The sequence below is a fragment of the Chrysemys picta genome, chromosome 12 (assembly GCF_011386835.1).
Source record: "Chrysemys picta bellii isolate R12L10 chromosome 12, ASM1138683v2, whole genome shotgun sequence".
Lineage (NCBI taxonomy): Eukaryota > Metazoa > Chordata > Testudines > Emydidae > Chrysemys > Chrysemys picta.
Window position 1 is genome coordinate 24,421,680 of NC_088802.1, and position 27,677 is coordinate 24,449,356.

The 27,677-nt window shown below is 45.5% G+C and overlaps 1 protein-coding gene and 1 pseudogene across 1 annotated transcript in view; one reads left to right on the plus strand and one right to left on the minus strand.

Moving 5' to 3' along the window:
- The window catches only part of LOC135974464 (maestro heat-like repeat-containing protein family member 1), a 936,803-nt gene that overhangs the window by 810,884 nt on the left and 98,242 nt on the right, over nucleotides 1-27,677 (plus strand). The gene's annotated exons all lie outside the window — the stretch shown is intronic.
- On the minus strand, nucleotides 5,249-20,439 carry LOC122173397 (olfactory receptor 10A7-like; annotated as a pseudogene).

Consider the following 27,677-nt stretch of genomic DNA (forward strand, 5'->3'; position numbering starts at 1 on the left):
AGAGTTTTATTACTGGGATGAAGTCACAGAAGAAATGGTCAATTTCATTGGGGCCGCAGAAAGTCAATTGTTGCATTAAAAATATTGTTATGTCAGCAGCCAGAGAACTACTTATCCACGTGCCAACTGCTAGTTGGAGGCAGGACCTGCCATTCATAAGGACAGCATAGTGCAGTGGTTTGCATATCGCTAAATACCGATCATAAGACATCACTGCCAGGAGATAGCACTCTGCAGCTGCCAGGAAACCAAAGAAATAATATTGTGTGAGGCAGCCGCTAACAGAAATAGTTCTGTCCCCAGTCAGGAGACTGGCCAGCATCCTGGGCAGGATAGTGGAGGTGTAGCAGGTCTCCAAGCAGGACAAGTTCCCCAGGAAGAAGTACATGGGGGTGTGAAGTTGCTGATCAGCCACAACTAGCACAATGATGAGGATGTTCCCAATCACAGTCACAATGTAGATGATGAGAAACAGGAGGAAGAGAAGAATTTGTAGCTCAGGGAGATTCCCAAATCCTAGCAGGATGAATTCTGTGAGAACTGTTTGATTTCCCCGCTCTGGGTTTGCCATGAGCTGCAACTAGGGGAAGAAAACAAAATTCACAATAGAATCTGAAGAGGATATATTTTAATCAAGTAGTAGTATCTATTTAGTTCCATAAATATTCCATAAGGTCCCTCATCCTGTTGGGTCAGTGAAGAACCAAGACTCTGGAGGCAAATTTCCTACTTAGAACTTTGACATTCCATGATCACCCCTCCTCCTGTCAGTTAAAAGGCCAATATAGTCAGAAAAATCACACTGCTTTATAGATTTATGCCAAAATTGGCAACACCATTTTGTATTAGTCTTTTGTAACTTTGACAAGTTGTCACCATAGATCACCAGGGTGGACTGTGACTCTTACATTGAAAACATATTATTGGCTCAGCTAAAGGCTATCAGGCTCTAGTGGACTCAGCCACTAGAGGGGGACAATGATCTACACTGTGTCAAAGCAGGTTACATTCATCTCCAGCACTTTCCTATTGTTTTTATTCTTTTTCCATTTTTTGACGTTCATCTTAGACCTCTCCAGAGACACACTCCTCACTGAGCTGTTGTATCACAAACTTATGCTGAATTTACACTTCACTCTCCTGACCATTTCCTTTTCCAGCATCACAACCACCTGGGCGTCTCAGTTTACTTTTCCTCAGAAACACTTGCAAATTGAATCTCATTTTGTTTCTGTCTGCAATTGAATCATTCCTCTGCCCTGCTGTGAGTTTGCTTCTGCTCCCTATTAGTGTTGTCTGCCAACGTGATTAACTTTACTTTCTGGGTGAAGGTGAACAGGGGATTATTAACTAGCACAGGACCTACAACCCAATGTGCTAGCTCCCCTAACTGAATGGATCACGCTCTCTGATTATATTGTTTTATCCAACACCACAGCTCCCCCCAACTCAAGGCATCGCTCTCTATTATAGAATCCCTTTGGTTTTGGAAATTGAGTAACTTAGCAAGCCACATAATATTGCCGCTAGCTAAGGCAATCAGATATTTTCAAACAGTACGCTAGTGACTCAAAGTGTCCAATACCTCAAAACACCCAAACATATCACATCAGTGCAACCCCTTCAGCCACTGTTTAATTCTATCAACAATAATGGAACATGTGTGATAAGATTTATTTTTACAACTGCTCAGTCCTCTGTGTTGTTCATTTTCCCCTTGCCTTCTAGACTTAACAATTTTTCTCTTAATATTCAAATAAAATAGGTATAATGAAAACAATGAATAACATACAGAATTAATGTAATTATTGTCACCATTTCAGGGTAATGGCACCTGTTTCCCCCCTCCATGATCCACTTTGGGTGTCCTAGTCAGGTGTCCTGTCTCCAGCCATCACCTGTCTCTGGGCAGGGCCCCTTGTTCCAGTCACGGGGCAGGGGGTTTTAAGACTGCACAGCTCCCTGCCTTGCACTGGGAGATCGCCAGCAAGCCCAGTGCCTAAAGCCCAGTGCCTGTGCATTGCTTTCTCTCCAAGGGCTATGAACAGGCATTGCCAACAGTTATGATGGAAAACCCCTTTAATCGCTGTAGTAAGTATCTACATGACTGTGGCATAGCTGCAGCTGTGCCTCTGCACTGCGTGTAATGCAGACATGCCACTAGTCTCTGGAAAAGCCAGCCTGCACCAGTACACTCAGGGGGTAGAACTTCTCCTGAGCTGCTTAATCTCAGTGACTCACCTTCATCACTCCCCCAGGTTTTGGTTCCTGAAGGATTCGGTTTCAATCACTAGATGTCGGTAAATGTCACTATCAGCTGAGACACTGAAACCAACAGAAAAAAAAAAATCGGTCACAGTCGGCGTTAGCGCAGCCTTCCCCTGCGCTGTGTGCCCGCGGGGATGGGAGTCACCGGTCCTGCAGCCAGGCAGGGAGCTCTCTGCACCCAACTGTCTTGGGAGTGAGCAGAGCTGCACAGGGCTCCCTGCACAGCCATGGGGCTTGTGACACCCATCCCTGAAGGCACAAGGTGCAGGGCAGGCTGCGGTCTTGGCGGGCCAGAGCTGAGACCCCCAGCCTGGGCTGTGAGGTGGAGGATTAGTCCCTGGCTATGGGGGAGAGCACCCCGCTGCTGGATGGCTTCTGCCCATGGATGGAGCCATTCAACAACAGGGTGGCCTCTGCCACTGCCCAGGGCTCATGGTTCTCCACCTCCTCATGGCCCTGGCCACGGAACTCTGCTCCACTGGGCCAGAGCAGCCGCCTTCCCTGCCCCTTGCATCCTGGTTTCTTGGCCCCTCGGCAGTGCAGGGAGCCACCAGTTTCTCCGCTGTCACTGCTGGGAGACCCCCGCATGGCTGCCATCAGCACTGCCCTAACCCTGATCCCAACCCTGCCCCCCGCTGAATTTCCTGCAGCTGTAAAAATTAAAATAGTTAAAAAATGAAGAAAAAAAAAATAAAAATAATTAGTAGTCAAAATTGCAAAAAAAAAAAAAAATTGAATTCTGCCAAGCCTACTCATAGACCATATCTACACCCAGAACACTGAGCTCAGCGGCAAATATCAGCTCTGCTCTACCCACATCATCTCGCTAACCCTCTCCATGCCCCAGCGAGGTCTGTGCCAGAAAGAAAAGTAAAATCTTGTGTGTAGCAGAGGGAAGCAGAGTGAAGGATGTTCCAGTGTTTCATGATCTCGTCTAGGACTTTGGAGATGTTGGTTCAATTCCCTCCTTTGTCATAAATATCCTTGTGTGACTTTCAGGCCAGAATTCCAAAGGCCGGTAGTACCTAAACATGCACACTGGGGCCTGAGTAGATGCAGTACGTAACACCCATCGATTATAAATCCCACTAGGGGTGTCTGCTGTCTTTAGGTGATGAAATACCTCTATAAATCTGTCCCTCTGAGTGTTAGGTCCCTGTCTGTAAAGGAGGGCCAATAGCATCTCATGGGGCAGTGGAAGGATAGCTACATTCAGTTCAGTGAGGTGCCCAGATACCATAATGATGGGGGTCATAAAAGGAGCTAAGATAGCAGTGACCTGAGTGGCCTTTCCTTCTTCCAAATTCTGTTGGGTTGGGAGTTTAAGAGAGATCATTGCCAAATTCCCCTTAGGTTCCGATGGAATTAGTTACCTAGCAAACTTACATGGCTTTAAAAACCTTGAGCTTTAAGAAGCAGGGAGGAAAAGATTGATTTACCTCTATCAGCAGCTGGAGTCTGTCACCTTCTCACTCAGGATTTCAGACACTGTGATCCAGGTTATTCAGTCTATCTTCTCTCCCCACTGCATTCATGTACTTCCATGTTCTCAGTAAATAGAACATCATAGCCGAGATGGGCTACCGTGGCTCTGTTATATCTGGTAATGTGCCCTGTGCCTCATACCCTCCACCAAATGGGGAACATCTTTTCTGATTCATTATCTATTCTTCTGTGGGAAGGTGCAGTCTCCTGAGGCACGTCTGCTGTGGGGAACATAACAGGCAAGGGAAAGTTAGTATTAGGTTTATTTGCAGACAACGTTGGTAGAGTCAAACTTCTAATCTCAAAGGGAAAATCCTGGAGAGAGAAGAAACTTCTAACCCTAAAATCAATCTCTCTCTTCAGTGGGTGAATGTTATGTTGACGGTCAAGCAATAACACCAATTCTAAAAATAAGGTTTACAACTGAGATTTTCAGAGCTGCCTAAATGATTTAGACACTGAGTTCCCATCCAGTTCCCTTAGGCAGCTTTGAAAAATCTAAGCATAGTTAGCTGATCTTGCACTTTCTCTAAACAAACCCCGTGTTGCCCTCAATAGCAAAACACAGAAGTACCCAGACCCCATCCAATATCAGATAATTAGTTCAGGGAACATTTTAAAACATATCTATGTGATTTAGGAGCCTAAATCCCATTTTCAAAAGTGTCTTAGTTACTAAGGCTTAGCACTCTAAGGGTACGTCTACACTACCGGCCGGATTGGTGGGTAGTGATCGATCCCCGAACACACTCCCTGTCAACTCCGGAACTCCACTGCTGCGAGAGGTGGAAGCGGAGTCAACGAGGGAGTGGCGGCCATTGATCCTGTGCCGCGAGGATGCGAAGTAAGTCAATCTAAGTCGATCTAAGATATGTCGACTTCAGCTATCCTATTCTCATAGCTGAAGTTGCATATCTTAGATCGATCTCCCCCCTCAGTGTAGACCAGGCCTAAGAGTCACTGAAAGTCAACAAGACTTTAGCAAACTTAAGCAGTGACATAGAAGCCTAAGTGTTTTGGAAAACGTTACCCAATTTTTGCTCAGATAAAATGCAGGTACAACAAGGTGCTTTACGTATTTAGGTTGGGATTTTCAAAGGGGGGGCGTAAAATGTACACAACTGCCACTGAATTGCTATGAGAGTTTGGCACTTAACTTCCTTAGGCTTCTTGGAAAAGCCCAGACCATGAAAACATGAAGGTCAGACACCTACTTTTTTCCCCAAAACCCTGAAAAGTTTGAGTCACATGGATCTTCAGTGCCACAGCAATTACACAAATTAGATAATCTTGTACAAGAAATATAAATCTCTAGTTGGACTGTTGGAGTGTTTGAAAACCAAGAGAACAGTACTGACTGCATCCTGTAGAGGACCGTGTTATACATTCATACTAGCCAATTCATGGTCCTCAATGGGTACAGTGACTATCATCATTACAATATATTCTACAACTTTAGTCTAAAAAGTTTTTCAGCATGAAGTTTGATATACTGTCACTTCTTGCCCTGGAGGAAATGCTTCTTGTAGCCTTTATGGAAGAGCACAATAATTAGCTCCCTGATCTCTTAATAAGGGCTCCGTCGAATTTATCACTAGTATGAATAATTGTCTCCCAAGCTTTGTTCTTCATAATTCCCAGTGCTGAATATTTGTGACTCACATAATTTCTTTTCTTTTTTAATTAATCTGACAAAAATATAGCAGATATGCATAAAATCTTATTGCTTAACTCTTTGAAGGATATTGGCTGAATGCAGGACTAGAATATATAATATAGGGATAGACCTGAAGCTTCACAAAGCTTGGCTTACATTTTTAATTCAAGTTTTAATTCCAAGTTTATCAATTCTTAATCACTTAAAAATATTGTTTAACTAAAATCATGGTTTTAGTATTTAGTACTGTCCATTTGTCATTCCCCAGAATCAGCTGCCATCTAGAGATCATAACAATGGACACAAAAAACATTGGTGAGAAAATTTTAGCTGTCCCCTAGTGCCCATCATACAGTATAGCTGCCCCATCCCTGCCCCTCAGCCTCTGCTGCCCCTTGTGGCCATTATACAGTATAGCAGAAGTGTCTAAGGAGCCTAAAAGCCTTTTTCTTAAGTGACATAGGAGCCTACGTCTTACTGACGGTTTATGAGATTTGTTTCTAAGTGCATCAGTTCCTTTTGACTATGAGATTTAGGGGCTAGATCCACCAGAGGGCTGTAGTCCACGAAAGCTTATTCTCTAATAAATTTGTTAGTCTCTAAGGTGCCACAAGTACTCCTGTTCTTTTTTCAGAGGGCTTAAGCATTTCAAGTGACAAACACCAAAGTCCAACATTAAAATGGCACTGAGGACCTCCAAAGCCCTGCTCAGCTGCCACCTAACCTCCCACTGAGCCTCAATGGCCGGCACGGAAATCTCCTCGGCATCTGAATTTCCACCATTAAGGTTCCCTACCTGCCTAAGTCTGTGGCAGTTAGCAAGTGCCCTGACACCTTTGTCTAGGTGCAGAGGCTCCTCTCTCATACGTAAGAGGAGAGGAGTCTGTGGGCCTGATGCAATAGACATGCTTGGAGCACACCTAACCCTGCACAACATGGCGAGGGGGAAATGGCAGCCTCCCTTTCAGCCTTTAGCCCCATGGCTAGGGCTCTCAGCCAGGGTGTGGGAGATGCAGGTTGAACTCTCCCTTCTGCCTGCTGAAGAGAAAGTATTAGAACTTGGGTTTCATGCTTTGGAGGTGGGTGCCCTAGCCATTGGGCTATGGGATGTTCAGATAATGGGGCAGGGGGTGCTCACAGTCTCGCCTGCTGAAGCTGTTCCACTGCGTATAAATAACTCCACATGCATTGGGCCAAAGGGAGAGGGGGAATGACTACAGCCCAGTGGTCAGACCCCTGTTCAAACCCTGCTCCATGACATAGGGGGAAAAGAACCCTGCTTTCCCACAGCCAAGGTGATTTCCCCTGCTGGGGGGGGGTGTCACAGCTGAGAACCCCATACACCGATGCTCTCCTCCCTCAGGCTGAGATTTAGGCACTTTGTTACCTCATAGGAGCAGGGCTTAGGTCATGTCCCGCTCCTCAGCATTCCCTGTGGGCTCCCTGCTCAGCAAGTTGGCTTTTGTGGATCCCTTTCTTAGGTCCAGATTCTCAAAGGGACTTTGCTCCTACCTTCCACTGAAATCAATGGGAGTTAGGAACCCCAATTCTCCCCATGCAGCCTAAGCACCTAACTTGAGCTGTGGGATCACTGCATGGCACGGTGCCTAGAGGCTGGGTATTGCCGTGCTTAAGTCCCTTTGTGGATCGAGGGGCAGATTTTTAGAAGTGTTTAGTGTGACCCTAGGACATCTTGATGATAACTGGCAGAGGACACAGAGATCCCATGTGTTCACCAAAAGGGATCATGCACTGTCTAGTGTCGCACTGCTCATCAGAATCATTGTGAGATGTATGCACAGAAAATGTGAGGAATTATGTATATATGCTGGAAATTATGGTCTCTAGGCCTTGTAGTTTCACTCACAGGTAGCACGCCTTGATACAAACTTCTCCAGACATTAGGTGGGAGCCACTTATCACCCTGGTGCACCACTGTGCATGGTCTACATATCTCAGGTATATCACTGGTTTCATGGTGCATGTACCTGAGATACTTTGATACTTTCATCCTATGACCAGCCAATCTAAACTCCTCCATAGATTTTCATGACAACTTCAACCACCACCACCCATCCATGAAACTCTAGAATACTCCCACACCAGCATCATCTTCCTGGACAGCACAATCAGCATCAACAATGGAACCATACAGACAACCATATAAAAGAAACCAATGGATCACCACACTTACTGTCAGATCCAACAATCATCTCAGACACAACAAAAAGTCTATCTACAGCCAGGCACTTAGATACCATAGAATATGCACCAAGGAGAAAGTCTGGTATATACACCTTAACACGCTTCAGAGTGCCTTCACCAAACAAGGACACTCCAAAGAAGTAGATCACATCATGGAACAGGCCATCCAAATACCCTGAGAGAACTGGCTTTAACATGGGTGTGGGGGGACGAGAAAGGGGAGGGGACCCCTCCTGCCACATACCCTGTATGGGTTCCAGTGTGATGTGGTAGGTGACAACCAGGGTATCATTAAACAATTATAACCCATACTCAACCGGTACCCTGTAGCAGGGTGGTTACCCCACTCCTGCCCTGAAGGGCTTAAAAACAGCCCTGGGAGGGGGCTGTGGCTGGAGAAAGCAGCTTTTAGGCTGGGCTGATTGGGGGAAGTGGCTGCAGCTGGGGCCACTCCCCAAACAGACTCAGCTGGCCTTATAAAGGCAGAGAAGCCAGAGACAGACAGAGAGTCTCCCTCTACCTGTAGAGGGAGAAGGGCCTGGCTGTAGGGAGCTAGAGACAGGGTACCTGAGTGGAGCAGGGCTGGGGAAAGGCAGAGGCACTGGGGAGCTTCAGCCTGCAAAGCCCCAAGCTGCGGCCTAGCATTGGGCTAATAGGTACTGGGGGTTGCAGAGGGCACCCCAGGGGTAGGCAAAGGCAGCAGGTCCAAACCCAACCTTGCCAGTGATGAGTAGGCTGATACTGCAGTCCGCCACAGGACGTGGGGGCTAGACAATGACTGGCAGTAGCCATATACTAAGGTGAGGTGGGGGTAGTGAGTGGGGGTTCCCCAGGGAGGGGAGACCCTGAGAGAAAGGGGTTACTGCCAGGGGGCAGCACCCCAGCTAACAGGGCACCGGGGTCCTGGGAGGGACATGGGGCCAGAGGGCCGGCGGATCACAGAGAGGCCTGCAGAGGGCGTTCCGGAGCTGGAATGAGCTAATTCCCAGAAGTCACCAGCAGGAGGCGCCGCAGGGGTGAATCCACTCATCTACATACCCCATCCTGTAAGAAATCATTCCTGAACCCCCTCTTCAGGTCTTCAAACAACCCCCCCACAACCTCATCATAAGACGCAAACTCCCCACAGACCAGGACACACTAACTCAAAGCAACACCAGACCCTGCCAGAACAGATGCAACATCTGTAGTCATATCTCCACTTCTCTGATGAGAATACCCCACCGCCACCACACACCTTTCAAGATCCATGGGTCCTACAAATGCCTATCACATATGGCGTACCTCATCCAGTGGACTAAATGCCCCCCCCCCAAATAACTCTGTGGGTGAAGCCAGACAGTCAGTCAATCACTACACTATCAAATGAACTCTCAGGAAAAAAAAGTGATAAAACACCATATCCCCCGTGGGTGAACTCTTTTCACAAAGCAGTCACTCCATATCTGACCTATCAGGTCTTGTCCTCAATGGCAACCTTCATAAACCTCAAAAGATGAGTCTGGGGGGTTAAATTCATTACTTTACTATACACTAAAAATCATGGACTGAACAGAGACATTAGATTTGTGGTCTATTACAACAATCTGTAAGCCACTTAACTCGCTCCCCAACCTCAGCTTTTCTCCTCCCCCCTTTATTACTGGAGAAGTATTAATGGGCCACTTCAACTTGCCTGGTCCCTTGAAAGTTGTTCACTACTTATGCTGAACAATCTGTTCCATCTTGTATATAGCTGTTACACTTTGGTTATGTCACACTGCAATTAAACACCTGCAGCTGGCTTGTGTCAGCTGACTCTGTCAGTAAAATTGCAATGTAGACATTTGGGCTCAGATTGGAGCCTGAGCTCTAGGCCACTCTCCCCTCATGGGGTTTAATTGCAGTGTAGACATACCCTCTGAGCACATTTCCCAGACTGAAAGAAGAGCTCTGAGTAAGCTTGAAAGCTTCGTCTCTCTCACCAACAGAAGTTATCCAATTAAACATATCACCTCACCCACCTTGCTGCTCTATATCCTGGGACCCACATGGCTACAAACACGGCATATGTGAAAAATGTTAGCATTTGAAAGCTGTTTCCATCAATCATAAAGAACTTTGCATTTTTTCAAACTTTTGGTGATTGCAGCCAGTGGTTTAAAAACAATAAACTAAATAATGTCATTTCCCCCCGCACCCCATACACACACACAAATTCCTTGTCCATTTTGCCACTCAGTGACTTTCTAAAACTTCCTCAAAGTTTGAAAAATTGCAAAAGTGGCAAAGTAACAGACTTGATTTTTTTCCTTCTCCCTCTCTAACTTCTTCAAAGTTAATTATCAGAGGGGTACCCGTGTTAGTCTGTATCTGTAAAAGCAGCGAAGAGTCCTGTGGCACCTTATAGACTAACAGACGTACTGGAGCATGAGCTTTCGTGGGTGAATACCCACTTCGTCGGATGCATGTAGTGGAAATTTCCAGAGGCAGGTATAAATATGCAAGCAAGAATCAGACTAGAGATACACAACTATTTCAAATTTGGCGACAATATATACCTCCAGACCAGTGGCACCGCTTGGGCACCCGCATGGCCCCACAATATGCCAACATTTTTATCTGACCTGGAAAAACGCTTCCTCAGCTCTCGTCCACTCACACCCCTTCTCTACCTACGTTACATTGGTGACATCGTCATCATCTGGACCCATGGGAAGGAGACTCTGGAAAAATTCCACCACAATTTCAACAGCTTCCACCCCACTATCAACCTCAGCCTGGACCAATCTAGACAGGAGGTCCACTTCCTAGACACCACGGTGCAAATAAGTGATGGTCACGTTAACACCACCCTATACCGAAAACCCACTGACAGCTATACCTACCTTCATGCTCCAGCTTCCATCCCGGACACACCACACGATCCATTGTCTACAGCCAAGCACTGAGGTACAACTGCATCTGCTCCAACCCCTCAGACAGAGACCAACACCTACAAAATCTTCACCAAGCATTCTCAAAACTACGATACCTGCACAAGGAAATAAGGAAACAGATCAATGGATCCAGACATGTACCCAGAAGCTTCCTACTGCAAGACAAGCCCAAGAAAGAAACCAACAGAACTCCACTGGCCACCACATACAGTCCCCAGCTAAAACCACTACAACACATCATCAGGGATCTACAACCCATCCTGGACAGTGGCTCCTTGCTTTCACAGACCTTGGGTGGCAGGCCAGTCCTCGCCCACAGACAACCCGCCAACCTGAAGCATATTCTCACCAGTAACTACACACCGCACCATAGTAACTCTAACTCAGGAACCAATCCATGCAAACCTCGATGCCAACTCTGCCCACATATCTACACCAGTGACACCATCACAGGACCTAACCAGATCAGCCACACCATCACCGGTTCATTCACTTGCTCGTCCACCAATATAATATATGCCATCATATGCCAGCAATGCCTCTCTGCTATGTACATCAGCAAAACTGGACAGTCCCTACGTAAAAGGATAAATGGACACAAATCAAATATTAGGAATGGCAATATACAAAAACCTGTAGGAGAACACTTCAATCTCCCTGGACACACAATAGCAGATTTAAAGATAGCCATCCTGCAGCAAAAAAAACTTCAGGACCAGACTTCAAAGAGAAACTGGTGAGCTTCAGTTCATCTGCAAATTTGACACAATCAGCTCAGGATTAAACAAAGACTGTGAATGGCTAGCCAACTCCTCCCTTGGTGTTCACACCTCAACTGCTAGAAGAGGGCCTCATCCTTCTTGATTGAGCTAACCTTGTTATCTCTAGCCTGATTCTTGCTTGCATATTTTTACCTGCCTCTGGAAATTTCCACTACATGCATCTGACGAAGTGGGTATTCACCCACAAAAGCTCATGCTGCAATATGTCTGTTAGTCTATAAGGTGCCTCAGGACTCTTTGCTGCTTCTTCAAAGTTGCAGAAGTTCAGAGTGGGGAAAGGAAAAAGGTCAAAAAGGAAATGTTAAAGAAAAACAAAAACGCTTAGACATGATAGTTGGCACATTTTCAGAATCATGTGAGTTTATACCCCTTCTAAATGAATGACTTCCCTACTGTGGATATTAATGGAGATTTTATTGTTCAGTTTTCAGAATGTCACTAAGCAGATTGAATCAATATCCATTAGCAGAGAAATCCAGAAGTTAGTGATGATCACATAGCAACATAAGAACTGATACAAATGGTACAGCACAAATGAAATCAAACAAATGTTTGCACCTTCAGAGGTGAGGTTTTGGACTGGCAAAGCCACATTCACGGAGCATTGGGTTCTGCTGGGGAAGAGGGGAAACTTTTCAAGGGAATCCAGTCTTCACACCTCCATTTGCCAGACTCCTCCTGGGGAGCTGGCATACCCATTACAAGCCACTAGTAATGGCTTCTTGGAGCAGATTCTGAGGAGCAAGGCTAAATCTGTTTTTAATCAGATGCATCAGGATCTATACACAAATCCGAGTCTGACTTAGCAGCACATTGCTGTCAGTTTTGCTCACTCACTTTCCATGTCATTGATAGAGCTGGGCAAATCGGGGGGGGGGGGTTCAGTTCACTGGCAATTTCAAAAAAGAATATATATCAATATTGCTTCTGGTCAAACCAAAAATGACAGGGTGAATTGAAAAGTCAAAGAAAAAAAATGTTGAGCTTACAAAAGTCAAAACGTTCTGATGTTGCCGAAATGGAAAACTTTGACTGGAAACATTTCCGTGATGTTGAAATAAGAGGAAACCCTTAATTTTGTCCCAAAGTTTTCTGTTTTGAGTTTCAGGAATTTTGACAAAAGCAAAGCAAAAGATTCACAAACCAGCTGGAGGAGAAGGCTGAAGTCACTCGCTTATAAGATTTAGTCCAGTGGCTAAGGCACTCAACAGGGGTGTGGAGACACAGGTTCCACTCCCGCTGTGGCCACATAAGAAGAGATTTGAATAGGGATCTCTAACGTTGCATGCAAATGCCCTCAACACTGAGCCAAGGGGTGTTCTCAATCTCTCCTCTCGGAGCTGTTCCACTAAATAATTAAGTAATCATTGGGGCATGCACTTGTCTCACCCACACCATAGGTGACAGCCCTAGCCACTGGGCTACAGAGTCACTTTCACAGGCTGTCCCCAGCCCAAATGACCATCCATTGTCAGAGTCTTTCACAATGACAATGAATAGTAATGTGGCCAGAAAAGGAGAGTAAAGGTTTGCCTATACTACAAAGTTAAACTTACCTAACTATATTGCTCGGGGCTGTGAAAAATTTCGTGCCCTGTGTGATATACCTAATCCAGCCTAAACCTCGCCATAGACACTGCTAGGTGGTCAGAAGACTTCTGCAGTTGACTGGGCTACCACCTCTTGGAGAGGTGGATTTACTAAAGTGACAGCAGAACCCCTTTCATAGCTGTAGTAAGGGTCCACACGACAGCAGTGCAGCTACAGTGGAGCATTTCTAGTGTAGACGTAGCCTTAGAAGGATTCCTCAGCCTGGTAATTCAGCATCAATCTCCATTGTATGAACACCACTGCCCCAGTTCGTGTTCTCAAGCCAGTTTCTGGGCTGGTAGCTGGAAGGCGATTGGGGCATTTGAATATAAATGCTTTTGAATGGATAGTTACAGTTTAACAAATGCTGTATTCTCGCTATATTGTAGAGTTTGTTTTATCTCCCCTGATACAGTGAAGACCATGGCAGACACAGAACATCAATCACAGAATTCATCCTCCTGGGATTCAGGAATCTCCCTGAGGTGCAGATCCTTCTCTTCCTGCTATTTCTAGCAATCTGCATAGTGACTATGTCTGGGAACAGCTTAATCGTTGCGCTAGTTGTGGCTGATCAGCACCTTCACACACACCCATATACTCCTTCCTGGGGAACTTGTCCTGCTTGGAGACCTGCTACATCTCCACCATCCTGCCCAGGATGCTGGCCAGTTTCCTGACTGAGGACAGAACCATTTCTGTCAGAGGCTGTATGACAATTTAATTTTGTTAGTTTCTGTGGGCTTACAGAATGTTCTCTTTGTTGCAGTGTCTTATGATCGGTATTTACAAATATGCAAACCACTGCATTACGCAGCCCTTATGAATGGCAGTTTATGCCTCCTGCTAGCAACTGGGTCTTGGATAAGTGGGCTTCTGGCTGGTACCACACCAATGTCCTTCGTGTCACAATTATCTTTCTGTGGCCCCAATAAAATCAACATTTCTTCTGTGAATGTACAAAAATAATAAATCTCTGCTGCAGTGACACCTACCATCTAGAGCTTGCAACCACCCCCCTAGCTGCTTTATTCACTCTGTCCCCATTTGCATTAACCCTGGCATCCTGGGTTGGTATCATCTCCACCATCCTGAGAATCCCTTCCACCATCGGGCGGCAAAAGGCATTTTCTCCCTGCTCCTCTCACCTCATTGGGAGACCATAATCACTGTGTGTCTGCTACCAACCCCCCCCCCCACACACACACACACACACACACTCTGAGAGACCTGAACAAAGTGTTCTCCGTCTGCTACACAATTCTGACTCCTATGGCCAATCCCTTCATATACAGCCCAAGAAACAAAGAGGTGAAGGAAGCCCTGAGAAAAATTGTCAGTAAGTGTCTAGATCAGTGGTTCTCAACCTTTTTGGGCTCAGGACCCATTTGTGAATATTTATGGCCTGTTGCGACCCAGTAAACAGGCTGCCGGGGGCTGGGGTAGTTTTGGTTGGGTCCTGCCACCCCAGAGGAGTTGGGGTGAGTACTGGGCAGCAAGGCTGGCTCTAGGCACCAGCAAAACAAGCTGGTGCTTGGGGCGGCATATTTTTAGGGGCGGCATGGCCGGCGCCAGAATGCCGCCCCTAAAAATGTGCCCCGGTCGCCGTAGCTCACCTGCGCTGCTGCTGCCACGGCGCGCGAAACAGCTGATTCGCGTGCAGCTACTCGCCCTCCCTCCCAGGCTCTCAAACCTGGGAGGGAGGGGGAGCAGCGGCGCGCGAATCAGCTGTTTTGCGCGCAGCAGCGGCTCAGGGTCTCCCCCTCCCTCCCAGGCTCTCAAACCTGGGAGGGAGGGGGAGACTCCAAGTGGCCGCGGCGTGGCGCCGCTTCTCCCCCTCCCTCCCTCCCTCCTAGGCTTGAGAGCCTGGGGGGGGGGAGGAGACAGGGCTGGGGATTTGGGGAAGGGATGGAGTTGAGGCGGGGCCGGGGGTGGGGTAATTAAATAAGGGGGGGGGCGGCCAAAATTGTTTTTGCTTTGGGCGGCAAAAATCCTAGAGCCGGTCCTGCTGGGCAGGACCCACAGTGGTGGCTCCTGCAGCTCCTGTGCTGCGGGGCTGGCTGGGCTTGGCTCTCCACTCAGGGCATTGCAACCCCCAGGGTTGCAGCACTGCTCAGGATGGCCCCGCCCCCCCTGACTGGACCAAATTTGCGAGAGTGGAGGTGTGACCTGGCTCATGGGGTTGAGTGCCACTCACTCAGATTTGGCCTACCCGGACTCCCGCCATCATGATGACTGGGCCAAACCTGAGTGGTGCTGGGACCCCAGAGCAGAGTGTGCTTATGCCTAGCACCAGCTAAGCAATTGCTTAGGGCCCTGAGCAGCTCAAAGGAGCCCCCTATTATTTATTAGTATGTGTTGTGTGTGCGGGACACCCAAAATATTCCTGCTTAGGGCCCCAAAGGTTGCAGCACCTGGAGGAGGGAGGTGAGCCCAGCCAGCCCTTTGGGACAGGAGCTGCTACGCAACCCTTTGAAACATTCTGGCAACCCAATTTTGGGTCCCGACGCACAGATTGAGAAACTTAGAGATTGATTTATTGTGTACTAGATGGCAGCACAGTGTAAGGGATACATATGGGGAGTCTATTGTGGAAAATAGATATAGAACGAGAAATAAGAATCCATCAGTGAGAGCTGGGAGGATTCTGTAGAGGGTAAAAAAGAGGAAAGGATGAACTATACCTCGCCTTGGAAGAATTACATTTTTATTGGTAAGTGTTGATTTCACCGAACACAAACTGAGGGAAAAAATATTTCCATTGATGATTATTTAAATTTATAGATCGGCAAAGAACGAAAAATGCTGCTTGAGAACTTAGAGTTTGATTTAAGGATATTTACTTGGTATATTTTGACACGTGATGTTAAAAATTTGTGTTTTAACAGTTTAAAGCTTTACCTTTTTGAATCTCAACAACTACTGTAATTAAATTACTATTGAGTGACCCACCCATAGTCTGATCCCCCATAATTTTCTGCAACTGAAAATGTATTTAAGTACTTTTTATTTTTATGGATTAAATCAATATTATCCATTGAAACAAATAAAAATGGACTTCTGTCAAGCCTAGTGATAGGTGACTCTCTCTTACATGACTCTCAGCTCTCACCTTGCCCCAGTAACACAGACATGCCCTACTCCTTCGCTACACTGCTTTGCCATCTAAGGTCCATTAGACTTTATAGCAGTATAAATAGTGTAAAAGGTGCAATGTTGCTACCTAGTGCCTGTTACACAATGCAGCCGCTTAGAGAAGGGATGTAAATCCGGAGCCCTCTCATGGGGTCATTATTCAACATATCAACATTTTCATTGCTTTCCCAACACCATCAGCCTGTGCCATACTATTGAGACCTGGGGCTGAGCTATATAGCACCTGGGACAAGGAGCACCCAGCATCCTTACCCCTCGGAGTATTCCTCCACCCCATGGTCCTCATCTCTCACGTGATTCCCAAGTTCACAATCCGAGAGTTCCCACAAATATCCCACCGCACAGCCCTACACTCAGCCTGTATCCAATGCAATCTACGAGAGTGGGGAGCAAATGTTCTATGCATCCCTTCTCCCACAGGGTCCAGGTAGACAATTACCCAGATAGAGTCACTCATGGCCCATGGGTAGAGTATGGAGACATTTTTTCAGTGAATGGTACATTTGCACACAAAAAAAGCATTTTTCAGGGCAGTGAAACTATTCAGGAATTCAGGTTGAATTTGGTGAAGAGTTTCGGGGAAAAAAATTGGCGATGTCTTGAAACGTTTTAAATTCACATTGAAAAACTTTCATTCAACTTGAATAAAAAAATTTCAGTCTCTCATTTCAGTGAGAGACTCATTTTGGTAGAAACAAAAAAAGTACTAATTTAATCAGTTTTGCTGTATTACTTCCTGTAATACCCAGTGCTCTGAAGCACCTTGCCACTGCCTGCCCTCAGTGTGAAGAACACTTGTTTGTACCTACCGGGGGTCAGCTCCCCAACTCCACCAGCCATGGGCGACACAAACACTCCTTTCTAGGCCTATGCAGGCCCCGTTGTTACTTAACAGTTAGCGTTAGGCACATACCAATGCTCAAGGCCTCAGAGCATCCCCCTGGAGTGACCAGCCCCTGGTTCACTGAATACTTGCCCTATTCACAGACCTGCTGCTTTCAAAGAACCAGTACACCTGAGCTTACCCATTCCATCTCAGATCTCTGCTCTGCTTAACACACAGCACTTACATGTTTATAGTGAAAACAAGTAGAAGTTTATTTAGCAAAGCTTAGAGATTCCAGTAGTAGCAAGTATTGGAAACAAATGCTTACCTATAATAAAATAAAATCATAACATACATTCTAGAGCCCAAACTTAGTTAACAAGATACTCGTGTCTTGTAGAGTATTGCTCCACCAAAATCCTTGCTGCGCCTTATAGACAGGCTAGTGGTGACCCTGCTTTCAGAAGACAAACAAACTGTTAGCTTGTCACCTAGGTGAAGGACCCTCAACACCCCCTGCTGTTTTATTTCTCTCAGATTTTGCAATCTCTTAACTTGCACCAGGCTCATTCTGTAAATAGGCCTCCATTGTGAGGCCCATAATACACAAATGGCCAGACAGGGAGAAAAGCATCTTGTTATCTCAGAGGTATAAAACTGTAGGGTTAGAAGGGATCACAAGGGTCATCTAGTCTAACCCCCTGCCAAGATGCAAGATTTGTTTTGTCTAAACCATCCAAAACAGTTGGCTAGCCAGCCTCCTTTTGAAAACCTCCAGTAAAGGAGCCTCCACAACCTCCCTAGGCATCTGTTCCATTGTCTTACCATTCTTACAGTTAGGAAGTATTTCCTCCTGGTGACCTGGCTTAACCCCAAGGTATTTTCAGGATAGATACATAATCCTTGTGAAATGTGTGGCTGGATAATACTTAAGGAGTTATGGCGACCAGTGTGCTAGCAGCTATCAGTACAGACCTCACATGCCACCCTCTGGTGAGCTCTTGTGCAGATACCCAGCCCAGGGGATCCCTGTGAAACTATGCCCACCCTGTGTCCTTGGCCTGTTGGCAGAGGTTCCGGTCTCATATGGGCCACCAAGCTGAAAACGTAATGATTCCCTCAGCTCTCATCAGGGGAGGTTAAAGACCAGGAGTAAAATGTTCAGAAATGCCCAAGAGCCAGATTTTAAAATGTATTTAGACACCAATGGGACTTTCAGCAGCATCTTGGGGCCTAAACCCATTTTTGGCATGTTCTGCATCTGGATGTTTTTGAAAATCCCACTAGGCACCTCAATACCTTTAAACACATCTGGCCTCAAGCGAACTCAGTGACACAGGAACATAAATCCCATTGAGAGGCCATGGGCCTAAAAGCATCCGTCACTTCAGAATTTGGGTTTTCAGAGCTAGTCCGACAAAGGGACTCAGGTGTGTAGAGCCAACATTTAGGCACCACCGAGAGCCTCAAAACCCCTGCTCAGCTGACACCTAATGTTGTAGGTGGCTAAATCTCTGCCACTAAAGGACTGTAGGAGCCAGTATCTGCCAGTGAACATATGCACAGCCACCTCAGTCTAGGCACTCATCTCACACCTCACCCCCACAGGAGCCTTAAGCTAGGCACAGCCCTGCCTGTCTCACCCACAGGGCTCGATCCGATAGGCATGCTCACAGCACGCCTATCCCCAACCAAAGTGGCTGGAGGGCATGAGGCCTTCATTATAACCCTGAGCCGAGTGGCTAGGGCATTCAGCCAGGACGTGGGGGAGACAGATCCAATTCCCTCCCCTCCATCCCATGCGGTGCAGGCATTTAAATTGGGTTTCCCTCTTCTCGGGCGAGTTCCCCGAGCCCTAGCATGAAGGGCAATTGGGTGTGGGGCTCCCTCAAAGTCTCCTGAAGATATAGTTCCACTGTGTAAAATGAATTAAACATGTGTTGGGCCAGAGAGGACGACTCTGCAGTCCAGTTGCTAGAACACTCGCCTGAGGGGGAGAACCCACAGTAAAATCCCTGCTGCATATTAGACAGGGGGGGGGAAGAGACTGAACATGGGTCTCCAACAGCCTGGTGAGTGCCCCCCCTCCCTCCTTAGGGTTTACAGCTGAAAATCCCAAGCAGAGATAGTGTCTAACTCCGTGGGAGAGATGTGGCTTAGGCAACACTCTAACTGGCTTATCCTCTTGGCTGGGTGAGGCAGCTCCTTGCTCCGCCTGCTGACCTCTGGGGATCCCTTTCTTAGCCGCCTAATTCTCTCCATGCACCGTATAGGGAGCCGGGCTGCCGAAATCATTGCTGAGGCTCCCATTGGCTGGCATGGCACTAAAACTTAGTCTTTGCAGTGTCGAAGTCGCTTTGTGGATCAAGCCCCAAGTTATTTTAGTGTATGGAATTCACCAAGATATCATCTACCCACATTCAGCAAGTAAAATACAGTTCAATTTTATTCCAACAGCCCTAGTATGGATTCCTCTTACACTTTCAAATCTTTGCACATCCTCAAAATGTTATAAGCGCATATCACCAACAATGGAGCAAGAAATAAGGGCCACACAGCATCTGAGTAATACACCATTTTGCCTGAAGTGATTGAGGTTTCTGAATTCTCATAAAATCTAAACACTTACTGACAATTTTTTTCAGGGCTTCCTTGACCTCTTGGTTTCTCAGGCTGTATATGAAGGGATTGGCCATAGGAGTCAGAATTGTGTAGCAGACAGAACACTTTATTCAGGTCTCTCAGTGTGTTGGTTTTTGGTAGCAGATACACAATGATTAGGGTCCCATAGAAAACTGTCACCACGATGAGGTGAGAGGAGCAGGTAGAAAATGCTTTTTGCTTCCCAGTGGTGGAAGGGATTCTCAGGATGGTGGAGATGATACAAACATAGGATGCCAGGGCTAATGCAAATGGGGGCAGAGTGAATAAAGCCGCCAGGATGGTAACAACAAGTTCCATCTGGTAGGCGTCATTGCAGTAGAGATTTATTATTTGCGTAGATTCACAGAAAAAGTTATCAATTTCATTGGGACGACAGAAAGTAAATTGTAACATAAGAAATACTATTATGGGAATAGTCAAAAATCCACATATCCAAGAACCAGTTGCTAGCTGGAGGCATAAGTTGCCATTCATAAGGGCTGCATAATGCAGTGGTTTGCATATTGCTAAATACCGATCATAAGACATTGCAGCTAAGAGATAACACTCTGTCGCTCCAAAGAAACCAAACAAGTAATATTGTGTGAGGCAGCCGCTGACAGAAATGGTTCTGTCCCCAGTCAGGAGATTGGCCAGCATCCTGGGCAGGATGGTGGTGGTGTAGCAAGTCTCCAAGCAGGACAAGTTCCCCAGGAAGAAATACATGGGGGTGTGAAGGTGCTGATCAGCCACAACCAGCACAACAATGAGGATGTTCCCGGCCACGGTCACAAAGTAGATCACTAGAAACAGCAGGAAGAGAAAAACCTGCAGTTTAGGGATATTCCCAAATCCCAGGAGGATGAATTCTGTGATGGACGTTTGATTTCCCTGCTCCGTGTCTGCCATGGGATGCATCTGGGGGGAGCGATAAACTTTACAGTACAAGGAGAATGACATTCGTTAAACTTTAATCTATTGATTCAAACGCATTAATATTCAAATGCTCCCTCTTCTTGAGGTCACAGCCCAAATGCTGGGTTGAGAACCCAGGCTAGGGTGGTGAGATTCATACAATGTAGGCGGATGATGAAGTTGGAGGCTGTAGAGTTATTCTCACCCAGCTTTCCTAGCCCAATGAGTATGCATTGTCATCATGACTGACTATGAATTGCCATTATGAATGGCAACGGACAGTCATTGGGCCAGGGATGGAGTGTGAACGTGACTGAATAGCCTCCCAAGGAAGTGAGAGAGCCAAGTTGAAGTCAGACTCCAAGGCCAGAAGGGACAAACAGCTGAATATTGGTTTGTTTTGGACTCATTCCCAGCAGAAACCAGTGCTCCTTGAGGGTGTTTTTTCCTGTCCAAAACTGGAACGCCAAAGCCTTTTTAGGCAGGCATTTATTTGATTTCATTTGTGCTGTACCATGCAGATCAGTTTTTAGGTGGTTATGTGATCATCAGGGTGATGCTTTGGGGATCAGGCAGACCAGTCGGGGGTTCTGTCCCTGCCTGCCCTGTAACCTTGGGTGCCTTAATGCGTTGCCAGTTCTGGCAGAGCCCTGACGCCAGTAGCCAGCCCAAAAGAATACAGGTCTCACCCTGGCTTCCATCAGCCTAGTTACTCCTTGCAGGGTGAGCCCCCTCAAATGACTCCCCTCCCCCCATTCTCGACATCTGTGCTTTCCTCAGTTCACACAACAGAGACCTGCTGGGGTAAATATAAACATGAGGTTTATTTAATAGAAAAATTGTGGATTCATAGATGAAATAGCAAAGGAAGCAAACCTATACAAGCCATGCAGAAAAACAAACAAGATGCAACATTAACCTTTAAACTTTCAAATTAGATAAAAATCCCTTTTCTAATAAAATACTTTCCCAGCATATTCCCCAACTGTAGGAAGATTCAGCATTTCACAGACAGCACCCACCAATTGACTGTCCCTCAGTTACTGGAGAGATTTTACTTTAAACCCATTCCCTTTTAACAGAATTTGCAGGTTGGTTCCGCCCCCCACCCTTGTCTCAGACTAAGGCAATTCATGGTTATTCAGAGCAGGGGAAATTCCCTCTACTTGATCACCAGGATGTCTCAGCGTTTTCCCCTAACTATAATGGCCCATCATTTGTCTTTTCCTGGGTTGTACAATGCTAGGTGCTTTGAGTTAGTCTCATCTGGTGGTGTGTGTGTGTGGTGGTGGGGGCAGCCCCTCTCTTCCAGACTGGCCACCACAAGGTGGAGCTGAAATTGTAATAACCTGTGCTCATAACCTATATCCATACTCATAACCACAGTCTGTATACATATCTTAAGTTTAGAACATTACAAGATTTCATCAACAACCTTACTCAACATATTTTTATGTAAAAACCACAATATGCAATCAGAAAGCTTAAAACAAGCAGTTAAACCAACTATTCTCCCCTCGAGATGTCTGGATCCAGATTGCCACACTCAGGGATTAACTTTTGAATTTCTCTGCCAATAGATATTGTTGATTCAAACTGCTTAGTGAGATTCTGAAACTGCATGATAAAAATATCCATTAAAATCTCCACTAGCAAAGTTATACATTTACAAGGAATAGACACTCACAGGATTCAGAAAACATGCCAACTATCATATCTAAAGTTTGTTCACAATTCCTTGTTCTTCCCCCCCACCCCCGAACTGCTATAATTTTGAAAGAGTTACAGAGAGATAAAAGGAAAAATGAAAGCCTGTTACTTTGCCACACTGTAATTTTTCAAAGTTTGAGGAAGTTTTGGAAAGTTACCAAATGCCAAAAAGAAAAAGGAATAAAAGAAGGAAAAGAGAAGGGGGAAGTGACACTATTTATTTTATTGCACAGAGCAGTTTAAAAACAAAATCACCAAAAGTTTAAAAAAATGCAAACTTCTTCCTGATTAATAGAAATAACTTTCAAATGTCAACATTTTTAATGAAACTGGTTTTCCATTTTCCAATCAATTCTAGTGACCATTAAGGAAAGAGAGAGAGAACAACCTGATTGCCTGGGTAGCATCTTACCAATCTGTTACTGAAGCAAAAGGGACTCCTCTCTGCAGCCTTTCAGTCTCTCTATCAGCTAACATACCTGTCTGATCTGCAGCCCTTTTATCTCTGCAGCTGTTGGGAGGCCACTGATCAACCCCAGCTGAGCAGGCAGGCAGGCTCCCTATTAACCCTTTAGTGGTATCCCCTGACAGACAGATTCGGTCTCAGTGCCTGGTAGCAGCAGCAGCATGAGGGATAACGCTCACATGAGACCACAGGGTATTCAGCCTCCAGTAGATGATTTTGGATCTCTCAGGGTTGGTGACCAAGAGTCAGGTTCTTCTCTCTCACTTCTCTCCAGAAACTGTGTTCTCTCGATAAAGAGATCCAGGTGGCCCTGAAGAGACAAGCAGGTGCCGAGATCTCCCTTGGAGCATGTTCTCCACTCTCTATTGACAGAGCGCACTCGCCTCCTCAGATTTGTATCATCTGAGGGAGAAGGTCGTGTCTCCCCTGATGCTACTTCTGAGGGTCATTTCCCTCCACTGAGTCTGGGGAGCTGCAGCTGGGTTTGTGACACAGATGGCACAAACACCAGTCCTGGTGAAATCAGCTTGTAGGTTGAACCAAATCTGGAATTTCCAACAAACCAAAATGCAACAGGAAATCCACTTTGGGTTGAAAATACCACATCACTCAACTGGAAACATTTGGCTTCCAAGCATTCTTAGGTGCCATTCATTAAAATGGACACTGGAGAATGGGGCCCTGTTTGCCTTTATGAAGTTTGGCCTGGGTACTAGCCTGTGATGTGGGAGACTCAAATCCAAATCCCAGTCCTAGAACCCCGCTGGTGAGCACCCTGACTGGAGCGACAGGCTGCTCGGGGAGAGGGGGGAGGTCTCTCAGATTCTTCTGTTGAAGCTGTCCCACTTTGTATCAATAATTACATGTTCATTGCTGCAGGGACTTGAGTCAAGGTCTTCTGTCTCCCAGCTGCATGCTCCAACCACTAGGCTGTAGAGTCATTCTCATGCTTGCTCCCTGAACCAATGATGATTGAGGTATTTTATAAAAAGTGGAAAAGCTTCAACAGCAAGGTTGGAAGAGATTCACCATTGAACGCTCTATGGCCTGGGGTTTAGAGCACTCCCCTCAGAGACAGGAAGCTTGCATTTAAATTTCTGCTCCAGCACAGGGACTTGAAGCTGGGTCTCCAACATTGCAGGTGGGTGTTGCAACAATTGGCTAAAACACAGACCTCTGCTGCTTTCTTCGCCTCCAGCCATTTTGTGAACAAGCCCTAAATCTCTTTGTGAATCCAGCCCCCTCACCCCCAGTGTTTTGGGCCAAAAGTATTAGGCAAATTCACGTCAACTAATTTCAGTCAACAAAAACTGTATTTTTTTGGCAAATAAACTGTTCAAATGAAAAATTTCATCCAGTTCTAATCCCGAATGCTAGAATGATGCCCTAACTACTGGAACATCCTTCATATCTTCCTCCTTCACAGCTTCCACCTTTTTCCCTTCTCTGTGCCCCCCACCCCTCTCCTCAGCATATCTGCACTCATTTCTTTTCATTTAGCCAAATCTTTCCTAACTAAACCCCACCCCAAAGCAATAACACTGCTCTACAGCCAAAATGCTTCTGAAATAAATGTAGTCAAACTTTACTAATTCTGGGTCACTGAGAACGAAAATGATGCTTAAAATTGTTGATTGGCTCTAGTTTTCAAGATATGCTATTGGGTCATGCTATACGACCCTTGACTTGGGAATGGCGGAGGATAAGTGAGTTATAAAGGGAAGGGATCTCAATTTAAACCAGAAATGACTAAAATACATCTTTGACTGGATCTATGAATAAATCTATGACTGGGTTTGGACAGTACTTGCTTTTTAGGCAAAACAATGAATGATGCAATCATACATGATATGAATTGCATCATGTTATTCCTAGAAGTCATGGATGATGCAATCATAATGACGCTTGCATCACTCTGCTGAACAAATTGCCCTATATCAGCTCTAGAAATCATACCGTGTCGTGCTCTCTTATTTGTCAGTGTTCGATTTTGCAAAGGGACACATTTCTGTTTAGCCAAAGTGAGCAGAGATGCTTCGTACTTGTGTGAACAGTGCAGATAAGTTCTGCTATGTTTGTGGTGAAGTGACTTTTGCATCACAAAAGCGCAGTATAACCACTATGGTTAAGAAAGCCTATCACCTTTATTTTGGCTGCAAAATTGGAGATCAGGACAAGAGGTGGGCCCCACACATATGCTGCAACACTTGTGCAACAAATCTTCGCCAGTGGTTGAACAGGAAAAGGAAATCTATGTCTTTTGCAGTGCCAATGATTTGGAGAGAGCCCACAGATCATAGCAGCAATTGTTACTTCTGCATGGTGCCTCCAGTTGGGAAAGGTGTGTCAAAGAAGAAAAAGTGGACTGTGCATTATTCAAACATTCCATCAGCTATACGCCCAGTACCCCACGGAGAAGGACTGCCGGTTCCTGATGCACCAGAAACATTCTCACTTGAGTCAGATGAGGAAGAGGATGAAACTTCTGGTCCTGAACCATCAATGTCACAGGACCCACATTTTCTCCCATCCTCCTCCTCTGAACCACACCTCATAACACAAGGTGAACTGAATGACCTTGTCAGGGATTTGGAACTACCCAGGAGTAAGGCAGAGCTGTTGGGCTCCAGAGTATAGCAGTGGACTCTCCTGGCAGGTGATGTTAGGGTTTCCATGTTCCGTGACTGTCAAAAGGATCTTGTCCCATGCTACTTCATGGAAGGTGATCTTCCTGCAACAACATCGATGGTGTGATGGCAGCCCTCAACATCGTTAACGATCCAGATGAGTGGAGACTGTTCCTTGATTCATCGAAGACGAGTCTTAAAGCTGTTTTACTGCATAATGGCAATGTTTTGCCATCAATTCCAGTTGGTCATGCAGTCCATATGAAGGAAACCTATGACAACATGAAACAACTTTTGAGGTGCATAAACTATGACCAACATCAGTGGCAGCTTTGTGGCGATTTGAAGGTTGTTGCTCTCTTGCTTGGTCTGCAGACTGGATACACAAAGTACTGCTGTTTTCTCTGCAAATGGGATAGTCGTGCAAGAGATTCCCACTACAGCAAGAAAGATTGGCCATTCCAACAGTCATTGGAGCCTGGGAGGAAAAGTGTTCAGCATCCACCACTTGTTGAATCAAGGAAAAATTTGTTACCACCCTTACACATCAAGCTGGGTCTGATGAAGAACTTTGTCAAGGCCATTGACAAAACACAAGCAGCTTTCAAGTACCACCGTGGAAAATTTCCAAGGTTAAGTGAAGCTAAGATAAAGGAAGGTGTCTTTGTTGGTCCTCAGATTCGTGAACTTCTTCAAGATGATGCATTTGACCATGCACTGCGTGGCAAGGAAAAGACGGCATGGAAAGCCTTCCAGTTAATGGCAATAAATTTTCTCGGAAACAACAAGGCAGACAACTACAGGTTGTTGGTGAAAAACCTCCTCAAAGCATACAAAAGCCTTGGTTGCAACATGTCACTAAAGATACATTTTTTGTACTCTCATCTAGATTTTTTTCCACCATACTGCGGAGTAGTGAGCGACGAGCACGGCAAGCGATTTCACCAGGACATTGCAACAATGGAGAAACGCTATCAGGGCAAATGGAGCCCATCAATGCTTGCAGACTATTGCTGGACAGTGACAAGAGATGCTCCATTTAATGAATACAAGAGAAAAGCCAAGAAGCGCCGAGTAGACACTGAATAGGACTAAACTATGTACATAATAGTTTTTTGCCTTTTGTTTCATAATACATTTTATTTATATAACCCTTTTGCTGATTTTTAAAGTGTTCCATAAACAGGACAGGTGAAATATTATCATGTAAAGCAACCATAAACACATGAAAAGACCTAGGTTTACAGTTTATGATTAAAACTCTACTATCTACACAATATGCATAGACATAAAATGTAAAAACTTAAATATCTTAGAAACAGTAGCCAATCAGTTGTTTTAATTGTCATATTTGAATTCAGCACATCAAAATACATAATAAATAGCACATTTTGTCTCTGAAGCAGACGACTTCTCAAAAATTGTAGACCAGTGTAATCAGAATTAAAACCAAAAAGGCATGGCTCTTCTGCGACTTTGGGAGGCTCTGACTCTCTTTCTTCTGTTGTCTCTAGGCTTGGTAGAACTCAGGTTTTTTTTTTTTTTTATCATTTCAATGGATAATATTGATGTTTATTTTTAAACATTGTTTATTAGTTGTATTGATTTAAATTTTCACAGTTGTGGGAAATTATGAGGGGGTCAGACAGTTATTTAATGACAGTAGCTGTTGAGGTTCAAAATGTTAAAGCTTTGTAACCACTAAAACACAAAGTCAGCATCATGTCACAATATACAGAGTTAATATCCCTCAATCAAACTCTAATTGGGTCTCAAACAGCATTTTTCTTACTCTGCCTAACTGTAAATTTTTCACACCCCTGCCTGACTGATAAAAGTTTTATCTCCAAAAGTGCTAGTGTAGACAAAGCCCGAGACTCTCTTACTCTGTGTTTGTACATTGCACAGCAAAATGGGGCCAGGGCCAGGTTTCTGGATGGTCCTATTACAGCATGGCCATAATACAAAGGAATAATGATAATAATATCGCTTTGTTAATAGTCATAAAAGCTGCATTCTAGAGGGCACTTTAGAGAATTTCTGATGCCCTGTAATACCCATAGTACAGTATAGCTACCCCCTTCCCATCCCTCACTCTCTACAAGGGTAGCCATTAAACAGTACAGCATCCCCTTTGTCATCAGTTGCCTTGTTTGCCATCCAATGGCTCTTACAGTGAATAAATGCCTGTTTCTCAATCCTCACCTTCTGCTTGTGGGGTCAGTAGTTTATGGCCTGTAGAAAGCACGGGAAGTTAACTAATGAGAACGGGGAGGCGTTACCCTCTCAGGGGCCAAAGGATGGTGTAGTGATAGGACCCTGGAGCATGATGTGGGACATCTGCATTCAATTCCCAGCTCAACCACAGACTTTCTGTGTGGATCTGGGCATGTCCCGTAATCTGCCCTGTGCCTCTGTAATACGGGGAT